General features: G+C 42.6%; 1 protein-coding gene across 1 annotated transcript in view; it reads left to right on the top strand.

Moving 5' to 3' along the window:
* LOC117522995 (collagen alpha-1(XIII) chain-like) overlaps positions 1-14,978 on the top strand; it is a 407,773-nt gene that overhangs the window by 293,821 nt on the left and 98,974 nt on the right. The window lies entirely within an intron of this gene.

Below are 14,978 nucleotides of genomic sequence, written 5' to 3' on the forward strand. Positions count from 1 at the left end.
ACAGGGAAAAAAGCAAGGGACCCAGAACGGATCCCTGCGGAACCCCTGACCTTCATGCCCTTAAAGTCAGAGGTAGTGTCATTGCACAAACACAATGGGAACGACCAGACAGATAAGACGTCTGCTACACAAGAGCAGTTCCAGTAATCCCGAAACAGTTTTCTAGCCTATCAAGTAGAATATGATGATCAACTGTGTCAAACGCAGCACTGAGATCCAACAACACCAATGCTGTAGTAGTATCCGAGTCCATTGCTCGCAGAAGATTATTAACTACTTTAATAAGTGCTGTTTCTGTGGAGTGATGTCTTCTAAAAGCAGACTGCAGTGGCTCAAAAAGGTCATTCTCAGTAAGATAGTCCACAAGCTGCCGTGAAACCACCTTTTCCAGAATTTTAGAGCAGAATGATAGATTTGATATCGGCCTATAATTTTTCAATTCACCAGGATCAAGATTAGATTTCTTGAGTAGTGGTTTAACCACTGCAGATTTAAAACAATTTGGAACAGATACAGAGTTTAAAGAAAGGTTAACAATTTCCAGCACAGTCGGCCCAAGAATGGGCCAAAGATCCTTAAACAATTTTGTTGGTATAGGATCAAATAAACAAGTTGTGCTTCTAGTAGACATCACGAGTTTCGTCAACACACCTTGTGAGATACTGTTAAATTCCGTGAATCTAGGTAGCACCTCAGTAGTAGTCCCCAGCTCAGTAGCTGGATACAATGATTCAATCAAAGTATGCTGAGATGTGCTCAACCTAATATCTTCTATTTTCTTTTCGAAATAGTCCAGAAAGTCCTGTGCTGAAAAAGGAGAACGACCAACAGGTGGCTGTCCATGAATAAGAAATGCCACCGTATCAAACAAGAACTTTGAGTTATGCTTGTTTTTGTTGATCAATTCAGAATAATACGCCTGCTTCGTAGCCAATAAAGCATGCTTATAATCTAAAATAGCTTCACGCCACGCAAGGTGAAACACCTCTAGTTTGGAACTACGCCATCCAAAGTCAGTAACAGTAATATAGTGTATTTTGGGTTTACAGTTTGTTCCAAGTAATGTCACAGTTATTGAGAAACATAATATCAATAAAAGTCATTGCAGCAACACTGTGTGCGTGTTTCCTTAACTCAGCTCTGAGTTCTTCATCTGCAAGATTCATAGGGAAAAAAGAGGAGGTGGAGAGGGATAGTGAAATAAGGAATAGGGTTTTGGGGTGACACAGCTTGGCCACCCCCTCCCAACAATAAATAAATAAAATAAAATAAACTGAAAGTAGTGATGTGTAGGCTTTAAAGCAAATGTATCTTGTTTAGCTCAAGAGTCCTCCTATATGTTTAAGTACCAGCCAAACATTTGAGTAGGTCGATCCTGGAAACTTAACCTAGTATGAATAATGACAAATGTTAAATGAAAGAATTAGTCCATGGGCCAAGAAGGTTTTCGGTACCACTTAAGGGGAAGAAACAACACTTAGAATCCAGCCTAAGTGTATCATGGCCTACACAAAAATGTATGATAGCCATCCAGGGGTGGTAACTGTAGCCAGGTAGAGGTCAGTGAAGAATTACACAGAGGTCAAACTTTAAAAATGTTCCAGTCATGTTGAAAACTATATCACATTGCTTGTCTGATCATAAAGATTCCAAAAAGGTATAGTTTGGACTATCTATGACGGAATGTTCTGGAGTTACGGGTTAATAACAGCAAAAATGGTGACAAAGGTCAAGTTCAGTTTGTACAGCGATCAAAATTTAAAGTTGCTCCAATTTCAGTAAAAAAGTGATGCAAATTATTATTTTGGTTAATAGGGTTCTAATAAGGAATAGTTTGCACCATCTGTCATGCTTAGTTTTCATGTTACAGGGTAACATACAAGGTCTGTTAGAAAAGAATCAACCTTTTTATTTTTTGCAAAAACTATATGGATTTGAATCATGTGCACTTACATCAGCCAAGCTTGAACCTTCGTGCACATGCATGAGTTTTTTCACGCCTGTTGGTTGCGTCATTCGCCTGTGAGCACGCCTTGTGGGAGGAGTGGTCCAGCCCCCTCGGCGGATTTTCATTGTCAGGAAATTGGCTGAGCGACTGCCACTTTACTGCATCAAAATTTTTTCAGAAACTCTGAGAGACAGCCATTTGGAAAATTCAGATGGCTTTCGGTGAAGATCTTATGGGGATCACACAGATTAAGGAGCATTACAACCGGATTAAAGACGGCCCACAGCGGCTGAGGGCGCGCCGCGCTCCAAGAGGCCATCGACAGGCTGAAATGACCAGATCATTTCCAAACTGAACGCTGTGTTGATCCGGGACGTTGTCTGACTACTACAGAAATGGCAGAAGAGGTGGACATACCACTTTTTTGGCACATTCCACTGTTACAGGAGTTTTTGTCATGGAAAGAGGAGCGGAGGAATTCGCCACAAAGCCACTCATGGCGCGGGACAAAAGCACCTCCGTGTTGGTCTCACAGGACAAGCCCTAACATGCCCAGCTCTTGCACCATTCGGAAGATTCAGACGGCTTTCGGTGGCTTTTCAGTCGTGTGACTATCCGAGAAATTGTGGACGAGCTGGACATGCCACAACATGTCCTGTGAGGCTTCATCACGGTGTTGCTTTTTGTTCTGCGCCATGTGGCTCCGTCCCGACGCGCGAATTCCTCCGCACAAGGCGTGCTCACAGGCGAATGACGCAACCAACAGGCGTGAAAAAACTCAAGCATGCGCACGAAGGTTCAAGCTTGGCTGATGCAATCACACATGATTCAAATCCATATAGTTTTTGCAAAAAATAAAAAGGTTGATTCTTTTCTAACAGACCTCGTATGTCACATGTCATAGGATAGGATGTCCAGTGGATGTTCAATTTCAATTTATTTTCATTTATATAGCGCCAAATCACAACAGAGTTGCCTCAAAGCGCTTCACACAGGTAAGGTCTAACCTTACCAACCCCCAGAGCAACAGTGGTAAGGAAAAACTCCATCTGAGGAAGAAACCTCAAGCAGACCAGACTCAAAGGGGTGACCCATGCTACAAACATAAATTACAGAACAATTCACAGAACAGTTCACGGACGAATATACAAGAAATGCTATTGGCGCACAGGACAGGAGGGTCACCAACACGAATACAACTCCCATCTCTGGATGGAGCTGCACCTTAAACAGAGAGAAAAAGAGGATGTTGACCTTGTTTGACCTTTACTTTGGAGACCAAACATTCAACACAGTCAAAACTATTCAATTTATTAATCCTTTTATTTCAACCAATAATTTGCATAATTTTTTTACTGAAATTTGAGCAACTTTAAATTTTGACCCCTGTACAAACTGAAACTGACCTTTGTCACCATTTTGCCATTTTTTACACCATAACTCCTGAACATTTCATCATAGATAAACCAAACTATACCTTTTTGGAATCGTTATGATCAGACAAGCAATGTGATATAGTTTTCAACATAATTGGAGCATTTTTAAGATTTGACCTCTGTGTAATTCTTCATTGACCCCTACCTGGGTACAGCTATCACCCTGGGATGACTGTCATACATTTTTGTGTAGGCCATGATACACTGAGGCTGGATTCTAAGTGTTGTTTCTTCCCTTTAAGTGGTACCGATTAGGTCAAAATTGATGACTGGCGCATGGACTAAATAGACAGTCTTGTTCAACAGTACATGAGGATTATCACACGCCCCACATCAGGAAGGCTGCAGGTCCTTTCCTGCATGGAGTTCTTTCTCCTTGTGTCTGTGTGGTTTTTTCCGGTTACTCCAGCTTCCCCCAGCCACAGGTTCCATCCACATCTGGCTCTCGGAGCATTAAATGAGGACCCGGAGTCGGCCCCTGGGCGCCACTCAGTGGCTGCCCTCTGCTACGAGTGTTTAGACTGTGTCTAACTGTGTTTACCTTCAATCATTTTGGTGACAAACAGACAAAACAAAAACAATAATCCTCCACATTCACTACTGTGGTGTGTGTGTGTGTGTGTGTGTGTGTGTGTGTGTGTGTGTGTGTGTGTGTGTGTGTGTGTGTGTGTGTGTGTGTGTGTGTGTGTGTGTGTGTGTGTGTGTGTGTGTGTGTGTTGAGGATAAATGGAGACCATGGCATGGCTTCTCTGCCTGGCCACAGAGGAGCCACCTGATGGAACTCAATTTGATGCGTAGCCCAACTGTGAATGCACAGTCTGGTTGTGCACGCATGGTGGATGCATCATGCCCGGCCACAGAGGATGGGTTAAATGTAAAACAACAACAACAAAATCCCTGAAGGGAATGAATACAATGTGAATTATTAATTATCAGATAAAGATGAGAGTTGAGTTTTATTTTTAGGACTGCTTTTTCTCAGCACATGGCTGGTTCATTGTTTTAAAAAAGAAGCCCAGGAAGAAAAAGCACTGGAACCTGCTAACTTCTTTTTAACCTTTAGAATATAAAGTTGGTTTATGAAGCCTGCCATATTATAGAGTATATACAATGCTGTATTTTATATGTTAACAACAAATGCCTAAACTCTGATCTCACATGTGCAGGCCACCAATGAAAACAGGCTAGTACTAGCATAATATGATCACATTTCTGACTTTTGGTTGGAATTCATTTTGAAGTGTTTGTAGAACTACTGTGGAACAGGTCAGGAAATGTAACACTCCATTATGAATGAGTCAGTGTTTCTGCATCAGCCGTGGACAGAATGGGCTAAATTTGGCAATATTATGTCAGTGAAAAGTGGGATTCTGGGTAATTTCTCTTTCTTAGCTGGTCAAAGGACAGGTTCGGTTCAAAGGCCACATCAACAATTTAACCCCTTAAGCCCTAGAGCCTATTTCACCAAAATCACATACCGATACATTATGATTTATTTCTCAGCTTGTACAAGGTCAAAAATGCAAAAGTTTGGATCAGCTAAAAGACAGGTCCTAGGGGATGTTATGGATGCAAAAAAATTGAAAGTAAATAATACTTGGTAGGAGTAAATGAGTTTTTTTTTTTCTTTTTCAAACAAATGAATTCCGATTTATGTCTTTATTTTCTTGGTGTTTCAGCTGTGGTTAGTTGATATGTGATTGAAGTGGAAACCTTTGTGGAGGAGACTTTGCTTGACTTTTTGATGTATAATAAGTGTATGTTGGTGTCAGCATTGGTTAGTTATGAGTGTTCAAATGTTCCAAAACAGGGCAAGTCCCCAAATTTGGGGACACTAGGGTTTAAGAGGTTAAACTGTTTCACTTTGATATATTTTCTTTGAAATTAGTAGAAAGTCCAAATCCAGTTTTCACTGTGGCTGAACAAACCTCCACATATGAAAATATGTTTACTGCATTAAGAAGTACGTAAATTTGAGTAACCTCACAATACATAGTCCATAACCAGCGACCGTCTGACTCAAAGCTGCTGCACAAAGTTATAAGAAATCACAATAAAGTCACAATATGCATCTATCTATAAGGGTAGTATCTCACGAGGCTGCAACAGCCTGCGAACATCATCGATGAGGAAATCTGCAGAGTTCAGTGCAAGTTTTGCAACCGTTCACTGTCCCCTTGCCTCAGTAGTGGAGCAGCGCCCACACTTCACTGAATGTTTGAACAGGCCAAATAAATTCTACAGTGAACTCCCTCACCCAATCATCAGGTGGACACCTCGTAGTCGCTGCAACTCAGAACGTGCACAACGTGCAAGACAAGTTGTGAGTGGTTGACACACTTTTCCTTTTGTATGATCAGAGAGTAAGAGTGCTTCTGGTAGCCACTTAACAGTCCAGCAGCCTCCAGCCACCCAACGTGTGGATTCACTCACACAAACCCGATTCAAAATAAATAAATACATTTGTTTTTTTGAGGACAGAAGTAGAAATTAAATTTAATGCTGCTACCTGGCAGCCACCCATTGTGCACATGTGCATATTGTACTGGACAGATGATGTCATCAATCTGGCTTCATCCTTGTATTTTGTTTTTATCGGAATGCTTTCAAAGGATCATGATGTCTGTGTGTCCTGTCCTGCCTCCAGTGAGTCCTGCCACCTGATGGAACTCAATTTTATGTGTGATCAGCTGTGAATGCACACAGTCCACCTGTGCATGCATGGTGGATGCGTCATGCAGGGCCACAGAGATGCGCGCAAAGCAGATGTTTTTCTTTTTATTTGTTTATTTTTCTGAAGACCACAGTGTAATGCTGCTGGCCGGGGCACAGACAGCGGACTTCACCTGTGTGGAGAATCTGGACGAGACAAACCAGAAATTTTTTTTTTATTTCAGTTGTCTGTTAAGGACATCAATGGAACTTGAGAGTGGATGTTATTCTGTAAGTCCATGAGTGGCTGTTCATGCTCTTCTTTTTTTAATGATTTATTTCCTTATTATTTATAGTGCTTTTTTCACCTGAAGTCTGTGGAATTTTCACAGTGTCTTTCACATGATAACAGTGTAATAGTTCACATCCATCCTGAGCACTGTGTAAGCAAAAGTGTCATCATTTCAGCCGCACCAGTGGCTCTCAGCATCTCTGACAATGCTGCATGGTATTCACGTGCAAATGCTTGCACCTGCAAAGACCGCACCAGTGCCACTCGACTTTCACGTGTGCTGTGCGGCATGTCAGTGGCTCTTGCACGGTATATGCTGAAGAGTTGTGGCTGTAAGTTTCAGTGCCACTCTGGACAGCATTTAGCAGACATGTGCGCGTGTCAGAAGGACCAATTCAGTGAGATACCACATGAGAACTTTATTGCTTTTTTGCCTTTTTTCACGTGAAATGGTAACCTAAAGTAATTCCAACTCAGCCACTGTTGAGTCCATGCAGTGAGACAATTATCATCATCTAAGTAAAGCTTTTAGTTTAGTGGTTTAGCATAGTTGATGTGCTTTGTGCTCTACAAGGTTATTGAAGTAGAACCAATTTGATTAAAATGTTTTGATGTCATTAGGTAGCCGTGTTATTTCATTTGAGTAACTAAATTCTTTATTTTACCTCAATTCTACTCAGAAATGTCCATGCAAAGTGTTTCTTTTTTATAATTTCACTTAAGTCCAAATAAATTACATGTTGCTATTTCACATTATTCTTTCTTTTTTTACTGAACAATTGTGTAAGTGTCAGGGCCATCAATCTCTGGACTCACAAAGCGAGAGCTGTGTTTGGGTTTTCTGCAGTAAGTTGGACTCGTTTCCGGTAGAGGTTGGCCTCCACCAAGGCTGCGTCATGTCACCAATCCTGTTTGTGATATTCATGGACAGGATATCAAGCTGTAGTCAGGGGGAGGAGGGTTTCCAGTTTGGTGGGCTCAGGGTCTCATCACTGCTTTTTGCAGATGATGTGGTCCTGTTGGCTTCATCAGCCTGTGACCTCCAACACTCACTGGATTGGTTTGCAGCCGAGTGTGAAGCAGCTGGGATGAGGATCAGCACCTCTAAATGTGAGGCCATGGCTGTCAGTAGGAAACCAATGGATTGCCTACTCCAGGTAGGGAATGAGGTCTTGCCCCAAGTGGAGGACTTCAAGTACCTCAGGGTCTTGTCCACAAGTGAGGGGACAGTGGAGCATGAGATTGGCCATAGAATCAGCGCAGCAGGGACGTTGTTGCAGTCACTCAACTGTACTGTTGTGACGAAGAGGGAGCTGAGCCAAAAGGCAACGCTCTCAATCTACTGGTCAAGCTTTGTTCCTACTCACACCTATGGTCATGAAGGTTGGGTCATGACCAAAAGAACTGGATCACAGGTACAAGCGGACGAAATGGGCTTCCTCAGGATGGTGGCTGGTGTCTCCCTTAGAGGTAGGGTGAGCAGCTCGGCTGTCCATGCTCCTTCACGTTGAAAGGGACCAGTTGAGGTGGTTCTGGCATCTGGTATGGATGCCCCTTGGGCGCCTCCCAAGAGAAGTGTTCCAGGCATGTCCAGCAGGGAGGAGACCCCAAGGAAGACGCAGGATTAGGTGGAGAGATTATATCTCCACACTGTCCTGGGAACACCTTTGAATTCCCCAGTCAGATGTGGTTAATGTGAACCAGGAAAGGGAAGTTTGGGGTCCCCTGCTGGAGCTGCCGCCCCATGACCTGATCACGGATAAGCGGTTTAAGATGAGTGAGTGAGTTGTGTTGTGTAACATTGTGTAAGTTATCAAGGTTGTGCTAAAGCTATATTACCGGTGTTTCCACATATCACGTCCATATGTTACATCATCATAGTGCTCTTAACACTAAAAAAAAAGTTTCATGGGTTAGTGGGTGAAACTTAAATTGAAGAGCATTTTCAGCATAAAAAAATATGTTCATGACACACATGAAATATGTTGCACAGACAAATGTGCATATTAGTAAGTTGATAACTTTTTACAAGATATTGGACACAGATTGACAACTGTTTTAAAGTAAACAGTTGGATCATAAATGCAATTTATACATGCAATTTATTCAGATTTAACTGACATAAGTTACTTAACCTAAAACATGAAGGTAGCAATTTGCAATTTGGTCATTTCTGAGCAGAATGGAAAAGAAGTTGGAGTAACTTCAATAAAGTAACTTGGCTGCTTATTGAGTTAGTGTCACTGTAAATACTTCATGGCCTTTACTCGGACCCGGCGCCACGAGGGGGCGTTTGGAGGCGATGCCCCCTCACATCATCAACCTCGCCCCCTTGGATGTAAGAGTTATCAAAACTAAAAAGAAAAAAGAAAGAAAAAGAAATACTGGAAAATATTGCGCCTCACAGTTTCACAGATTTTTTTAGTCCAATTTTTTTTTTTTTGTACAGCGCATTGTGCTCTGCGTCCTCATCAAGCCGGCCGGTGTTCTGTCGAGATGACGGGACACCTGTTGTGGCACCGCGAAGGGAGAGCACGCACATTGTGTTCTGCGTGTCTGTTTATAAGAATCTTCTCGCCCAGAAGAAAAAAGAGCGCCAACAACTACCCATAACTGTGTTCTTCACTCGGAAAAAGACACCTGCAGCGAGGTGTGAGTGGAAAAAGATGCAGCGCCAGGACAAAGAGGCGCGATCAGAGGAACTGTGAAGTACTGGTCAGTCACTACTAATAATTTCTTATGTGTCCAACCTCGTAGGTTGATCATTAAAATTAAATTCGTTAGTTCTAAAAGCCATCATATTTATTTATAGGAAAACGTTCTATTTTTATTTCTCAAACAAATGTTTGGGCCTGAAAACAAGTTGGTCTTATTTTTCTACTAAGGTTTGAACTTTGAGAGTGTTTACACACAAGAGAAAAGTGAGAAAATGTTAATGCCTGTTTGAGAAAAGTGTATAAAGTGTGTAGTGAGGGGTTTTACAGCCCTAAAACGTCTATAATTGTAAAAAATAACGCTGACTACTTCACGGATTTCGCCTATTGCGGGTTATTTTTAGAACGTAACTCCCGTGATAAACGAGGGACCACTGTATATCTACATGAAAGGTTTATCTTTGACCCGTTGTGTGACTGTCATGCCAAATTGCGCTGTGTTTGCGCTTGTGATGGAGGGCTGTATGTGGGGTTAATCTACTGTCTCGTGTCGTTTCTCAGATCAGTTGTTGGTTTGATTTTGTGATATGCAGGAGATCACTTGACCGAGAGTCTACGTATACGTTCAGATAATAATAAAAAAAAATACTGTCATCACTCTTCACTCTTACTCAGTCAGTCTCTTACAGCGGTGTAGCCTAAATACACGAGCTTTCTAGGAGCGCACCCAGTTCATTACGCACGCTCAGAGGCATGAACCCTCCGGTGCGCACTTTTTTTTGGGGGGGGGGGGGGGGGGGGCAACCCCGCCCCCTGTGATAAACTCATCGCCCCCTTAATATTTTTTTTCTGGCGCCTGGCCTGCCTTTACTCCGCAATGTTCCATGCAAATTCTTAAAATTATTATTATTATTTTATTATTTTTTTTTATTGAGCCACTGTATTTTATTTTTTAGATTGTAGATAACATTTGTGGGCAACCTTGTTCTTTGCCAACTGGTTTGTCATGATTTAGAAACTGTGTCCTTCTGGCATGCATGTCCATAAACGAGAGACCAGGCCTAGGTCGACCTCAGTGCCGAGGCTTTCTTTTGTGTTCATTCTTTATAAGAGTCAGGCTACAATAATTCAAATGCTCACTGTAAGAACATTGCTGTTTAGATGTTTACAGAAAGCTGGTTCTGTGTATGCCACAGTGCTGATGCTGTTGTGCTGTTCCACGTGCACACACTGACATTAAGTCGGCACAAAGCAAAATCTAATTTGATGCTTTTTAATGAGAACATGTTCATGCTGTTGTTGAGTCTGAATGATGTTGGAACAGAACTGCAATCAAATAACTTTATAAAGCAGCGCATAAAGATGTACACACAAAGAAACAGATGTTCCACAATAATTTGGAATGAAACACCTTTGCTTTGGGCGTCCTGATAAAGGGGCTGCGGCAAAGTTCCAAACATTTGTCAGAATGACATAAATGGTAAACCAAAGACCCACATCCCCAATTCTGAATCATCTAGACTCCAACCATATGAAGAAAATGTTGTGTAAATTGATCAAAAACCATTTAAACTGCTGTTTTATCGTGTGACACTTCAGAATGAGCCTTGTGCGTTACATCCTGCCCCATCGTTCTGTTGCCACAGAAATTACATTACAGCTTAGTGATGGGCCAGCTTGTGTCTGTTAGCATTAGCTTAGCAATGCTGGCTAAAGGGGATGGATTTTGGACTGTTGTAAGGCGGAAGAAGTCATGTAGGGTTTGGTGTAGTGATGTCACTACTGCTTCTCTGTATCTAAATAAAGCTTTTTGCACGGGAGTGTTCAGGTTGTGTGTATGTATTTTTTTGTTTTTGATGTCTCTTTTTTGATCCAGCATGCCTTTTTTATACATATTGGATGTGCATGTCTTTTCTAATTTACTTTTAAGCTCAGACAAGACTGAAATGATGGTTCTTAGTCCAGCGAGACATCGGCATCAGTTTGACCAGCTAACACTTAACCTAGAAACATTGCGACCAACTGTGGGCATGATGCTCTGGCACTGGTACGTAAGCTGGAAAGGACTGCTAAAAAGATAGCTAACTTTAGAAACCACTTAAGATTTAACCTAAGATGCAAACAAAACAATGTTATTCCCAAATGCATGAAGCAAAAGGCACTAGAAGCAGGTCACAAAGCAAAAAAGATCCAGCATAGTTACCTTAGGAGGATTTTGGGTCTTAGAATTAGAAGGCTTCATTTTAAAATATTAGACCTCCAAAATAATCTTGACAGTCTTTACAAAAGGTTAGAAACCTTAGTGGGGGAAGAGGCCCATAATAAGATCACAAAGTTCATAGTTAAAATTCAAATGGCTGAGCATTTAAAAAGTAAGGAGCGGCAAATCAGGAAGTTTCACAACCTTTTAGTGCAGAAAAGGCGTACTTTCAGGGGGAGTAGTTTTAAAGATACACCCAGACAAATTAGTGACAACAGGGAAAATTGGGTAAAGAATCTGTCCGACAGGGTTCTTACACAGACAGAAAAGGATGTGCTCGCTAAAGGACTAAATTTCTCAGTGACCCCTAAACATATACCGACAGTAGATTACATCACTGCAGTAGAGTCAGCCATTAAACATAACAGTTTGTCAGAGTCAGAAGCTGGGGACCTCCGTCTAAGAGTCACAGCAGTGCTGAACAGTGCTAAGCCTCCTCCTTCCAACATCACAGGAGAAGAACAGAAAGCTTTGACAGCACTGCAGAAGGACCAAAGCATCCTTATCCTGCCAGCGGATAAAGGCAGATGCACAGTGGTCCTGAACACATCGGACTATGAGGCCAAGATCAACAACTTGCTCAGTGACTCCAGTACATACGAACATCTGAAGAGAGACCCCACAAGTGGCTATAAGAAGAAAATCATTAGCTACCTCCAAAACCTGGAGAAAGAGGGACTCATCGACAGGCAGACATACTACAGACTGTACCCAGGGGACACCACTCCATGCATCTATGGACTGCCCAAAATCCACAAACAGGACGTGCCACTCAGGCCTATTGTATGTAGCACAGATTCCATCACATACAATTTGGCCAAGCACCTCAAGTGGATTTTGGCTCCTCTAGTGGGTAACTCAGACCACCATGTGGAGAACACACAAGATTTTGTGAACAAGATCAAGGACCTGCAGCTGGAGGCAGATGAAACTATGGTGTCATTTGATGTGACTTCGTTGTTCACCTGCATCCCCACTGCTGAGGCCATCACAGCTGTGAGGCAGAGACTGCTGGAGGATGTGTCTCTACCTGAAAAGCCCAAACTCAAACCAGACCACATCTGCCAACTCCTGGAGATCTGTCTTAACACCACGTATTTCCTGTTTAGGGGGAATTACTACAGGCAGATCCATGGTTGTGCGATGGGGTCCCCAGTATCTCCCATTGTGGCCAATCTGTACATGGAGCGAGTGGAGAAGACAGCCTTGACGTCGTTCACGGGCATCTCTCCCAGTCACTGGTTCAGATATGTCGATGACACACAGACAGACACACAGGAGGTCGAGGACTTTACAGAACACATCAATTCGGTGGATTCCAATATCAAGTTCACACGTGAGGATGCCAGAAACAACCATTTAGCCTTCTTGGACTGTGATGCTACGATTGTAGAGAACAGGCAGCTCCAGACAGAGGTTTACAGAAAATATCTGCTCTTTGGCTCAAACCACCCCCTTGAACACAAGCTCGGGGTGATCAGGACTCTTCAACACAGAGCCCTACAGGTGCCCACAACTGCAGAGGGAAGGGCTAAAGAACAACAACATGTACGGAAAGCCCTCACAGTATGTGGGTACCCACGATGGTCCCTGAACAAAGTGCAGAAGTCCCAGAAAACAAAGAGACCAGATAGACAGGAGACAGAGACAAGAAGAAGAGTGTCTCTCCCTTATTTAGCAGGAGTAGGGGAAAAACTACAGAGGATCTTCGGACAGCACAAAATCCCAGTTTACTTTAAACCGGTTAACACCTTGAGACAGAAATTAGTTCACCCTAAGGACAGGATCCCCAGTTACAAACAGAGCAATGTAGTGTATTATATCAGATGTCAGGAAAACTGTAATGAACACTACATAGGTGAGACTAAGCAACCTTTAAACAAGAGGCTATACCAGCACCGCAGAGAGGTCGCCAGTGGACCTCAGTCTGCAGTTCATCTCCACCTGAAAGACACTAACCACTCGTTTGAGGACAAGGAAGTTAAAATCTAAGCCAGAGAGAAGAAATGGTTTGAGAGAGGTGTCAAGGAAGCATTCTTTGTAAAACAGTTGAAACCCAGCCTTAACCGGGGGGTGGGTCTCAGACACGCTTTGTCCCCTGTTTACAATGGGGTACTCAGGTCTAAGCAGTTTCAGTCTTTTGTTCAAGGTAATGAGTCATTCACATCATCACGAGAGTCGTCAAGGGAGCCATCAGGGGAGGCGTCCATCCCATCATTAGGAGAGTGCACAATAGGTGCTAATTAGAGCTATTGTTTAGTCACTAGCCTATAGCAGTCGGCCTCTCGGTAGGAGGGGTCTGGTTAGGTTAAAAACTCCAGCTTTTGTTGGCTTCTGGTTTATTCTTCTCTACAAGAGTCAAGACAAAAGTCAGACTACCAGAGCAAGAATTTTAGCTGAGGAAGCTTCTGTGATTTGAAGCGAAACGTCCTCACGTCAAGCAACCCAGTCCAGTCGAAGATTCAAGCTTCTCTACTAGGTTCATGTATCGTACATCACACTGATAAAGTGAGGAACCTTGGGGTGATTTTTGATCCCACATTGTCCTTTGACCTACACATTAGAGATATTACGAGGACTGCTGTCTTCCACATGCGAAATATAGCAAAGACTCATCCCATCCTGTGTATTGTTGATGCAGAGACCCTGATTCATGCATTTGTCGCTGCTAGACTGGACTACTGCAATGTTGTATTTTCTGGCTTACTGCAGTCCGGCATTAGGAGTCTCCAATGGGTCCAAAATGCTGCTGACAGACTCTTGACAAGAAGCAGAACTTTTGACCACATTACACCAATTTTGGCATCTCTTCACTGGCTTCCTGCCTCTGTGAGGTCGGCTGTTAAGGTTCTGCTATTAACCTATAAAATTATTCACGGACTAGCACCTCCCTACTTAGCTGACCTAATTAAACCCTATGTACTGGCCTGGGCTCTGCGTTTTCAGCGTGCAATACTGCTAACAACTCCCTAACAACTCTGTGGGCCATAGAGCCTTCTCTTATCATGCATGTGTTTTGTGGAATGATGTCCCTATGGAGATAAAACAGTCAGATTCTGCCGAGATATTCAAGTCCAGACTTTAAAAAGCATTTATTGTCCCTCTCATGTGGCTAGCACACTGGCATAGTATTGAACTATGGTTCCTATCCTTTTAAAGTCATTTTATTAGTAATGGAACAGGTCTCGGCCTCAACTTTATCTAAATTCTGGGTCTGTTAGCGAAGCTTAGGGGTTGCAGCCGGTGATCACCTTAGTATTTTCTCTGCTTTCCTGTTGATTTAATGTTGATGAATTATACCTTAGGTGTGGTTTTAGCAGCTGACTGATTCTGATCTTTTTCTCTCTGACCGAGGTGCATAGGGCATTGCACTGGGTTGACGTCTGTGGATAACGAAATGATGGAGTGACCGCAAGATGCCATGCCTGAAGCTGATGCAGCAGATGTTCTGTTGATTTCCTGTTTTCTGTTTTTCAGCTTTGTAAAACTTTGCAAATGCCTTGTAACTGTTAGAATGGCTGAAGCAAAGGGTCACCCCTCTGAGTCTGGTCTGATTGATGTTTCTTCCTTAATGTCATCAGAGGGAGTTTTTCCTTGCCACTGTTGCCTGTGTGCTTGCTGTTGGGGTTGGTACATTTAGGCACTTCACACTTGTGTGAAGTGCCTTGAGGCAGCTTTGTTGTGATTTGGTGCTATATCAAATGAAATGAAATAAATTGAAATTGAAAAATACAAC

This window comes from Thalassophryne amazonica, chromosome 13 (assembly GCF_902500255.1).
Source record: "Thalassophryne amazonica chromosome 13, fThaAma1.1, whole genome shotgun sequence".
Lineage (NCBI taxonomy): Eukaryota > Metazoa > Chordata > Actinopteri > Batrachoidiformes > Batrachoididae > Thalassophryne > Thalassophryne amazonica.